This window comes from Penaeus monodon, chromosome 7, assembly GCF_015228065.2.
Source record: "Penaeus monodon isolate SGIC_2016 chromosome 7, NSTDA_Pmon_1, whole genome shotgun sequence".
NCBI lineage: Eukaryota > Metazoa > Arthropoda > Malacostraca > Decapoda > Penaeidae > Penaeus > Penaeus monodon.
Window position 1 is genome coordinate 8,518,651 of NC_051392.1, and position 2,500 is coordinate 8,521,150.

A 2,500-nucleotide genomic window follows, 5' to 3' on the forward strand; every position below is an offset into this window, starting at 1 on the left:
AGCCTTTAGTGCTGTGGTTCTCAATTTGGGGTCTCCTTGGGTGTCCGGAAATGTAAGTGTGTCTGTAGCTAAATTAGAAATTCCATGAGGTTCCAGCATAAAATGTGTAATTTATTCATGATAAGGTAGAAAAAGATATTTTTTTAAAGGTCATTTTTAAGTAATATTATTTATTTTGATTGCATACTCAGCTACAGAAGTCTTCCAGAGTTACGGAGAAAATAAGTTTATTGTTAGTTTAATTTTGTATTTATTTATTTATTTATTTATTATTATTATTTCTATTTTATTATTATTATTTTTTGAGCTGACAGATCTTTCAAAATCTGAAATCTGTTGGTAAAATTAATGAAAAGCTAGGGAGCCGTTTCATTAGCCATTTATGTATCTTTTCTGTGCATTTTGCAAACTTATTTTGGGATGGTGTCAAAGAACCCTCTAGTCGTGTGGCGAAGGCTTTGTTGTGGTGTAAAGGAGGCTTGGTTTTGCGGTGAGTCATGTGGTGTGAAAACGTGTGATGAAATTGTTGTAGGCCTATTTTAGTGCCGCAATGAATGATCCAGGGAAAGTGGTGAGGCATGAAGGAAAAAAAAGAGAGAAAAAAATAAGGACGATAACAATACTAATGAAATCATGATATCGAAGGAGAAGAAGAAAATAGAAAAGAGGGGGGAAAGGAAAAAAATTAAAACATTGAAAAGGGAGATAAAAACATTGAAAAGGGAGACCGCTAGGTTCATGTCTTACCCTAGCGTGAGAAAAGGCGTTGAACTCGATGTATCTCCCTCATCTGCACAGAAAATTTTCCACATACAGTTAAAAGCAAACCGTCGGTACTTTGGTGTTCTTCGTTGTGTGTTTTGGGAGAATATAAATTTGAGACACGTGTGATCTCGTTTAATGGCAAATATAGTTGTCTTGTTGCAGTTGATTTTAATATTGTTGAAAAATGGACTGGTTTTTGAAGTGTTGTCCGTTGGTAAGGTTTGTATCAAATATACTCTGCGCTCTGGGAGATAAATAGCCATAAACAACTTATTTTTCAATCTATTTTTATTTATTATCATTATTTTTTTTTTTTTTAGTCAGTGAGACGGGTACATATAACAGTGAAGACTTTTCCCGGGAGAATTTTATTGCATTTTAGAGGAACGCCAACGCCATAAAACAAAGAATATTTAAAGTAAAACTATGATACTAGAAAAAGCAAAATAGAGCTTATATAAATACCTCACGCATGAGTCACAACATTTTGAACACTGCTTTCACGGTTCAGCATATCCATTCTATTGTACCTTTCTCTCAAATCGCTATCAGTTTATATATCTATATAGATACAGGTATATATAGATATATAATCATTATTATTATCATCATGAAAAACCCTGCTATAGAAAGATTTGCAGTTGCCAAGGAACCGCCAGACTTAGGATTGCATGCGATGTTATCATAAATTCCTGTACACTACATAAGGCCTGCAATTTCAGTCCGGACTTGTGGGATCATGTAGTTAGAACTTCGTTTGGAATTTCTTTATCCATAGGCGTTGGGTATCTCTATGCTCTAGCTAAATTTAAATTGTAAATGTTATCTTATCAGGGGGTTTTGCACTTGGCTAGTTCTTTGGAGACGAGTTTGTTTTATGGCGCCAGATGAGACGACCGACAAGGAAAATTTATGTGAAATTTCATCTAAATAGGTCTTGTTTTTTTTCTCTTGTTTTGTTTTGTTCCAGTTTTATTCACTTTTTGTCTATTTATTTTTGTAAAGTCTCGAATTATTGATACATTGCACATATTACTGAGCATCCACAAGATCCGCGCTACATGTAACAATGATTATTGCCACTATAACATTATTAGTATTATTAGCAAGCCATCATAATAATAATTATGATGGCTTGCTAATAGTACTAATAGTGTTATAGTGACAATAATTATTAGCAAGCCATCATAATAATAATTATGATGGCTTGCTAATAGTACTAATAATATTATAGTGGCAATAATCATGTTAATACCAACAATGATAACAGTAACAATAGCAATGATAATGATAAATTATGATATTGGTAAGATCAAGAATAGATATTCAGCACAGTCACAACCATCACAAACAGCAACAATAACGAATTTAGTAATAATAAAGTTGTTATGCTGTTAATGGTGGTGGTGATGGTGGTGGTGGTGGTGGTGGTGATAATGATAATGATGATGATGGGGATGGTGATTTGCCTCTACTGTTGCAGCTGCATATGACTATAATTATTGTAATAAGGATAGTAATAACAACATTCATTGCAACAGTGACAACGACAATAAACAACATTCATTGCAACAGTGACAACGAAAATAATAACAAAACTGTACTAAAATGGAGCACACAACGCTAAATAAGTTACTCTCGTTACAGTCTAGGCTCCGTCTTTGTCTCGACCCCCGAACAAAATCCACGGTAGAGGATAAGAATGCCCTTTGCTACAACTTTCCAAATAAACAAT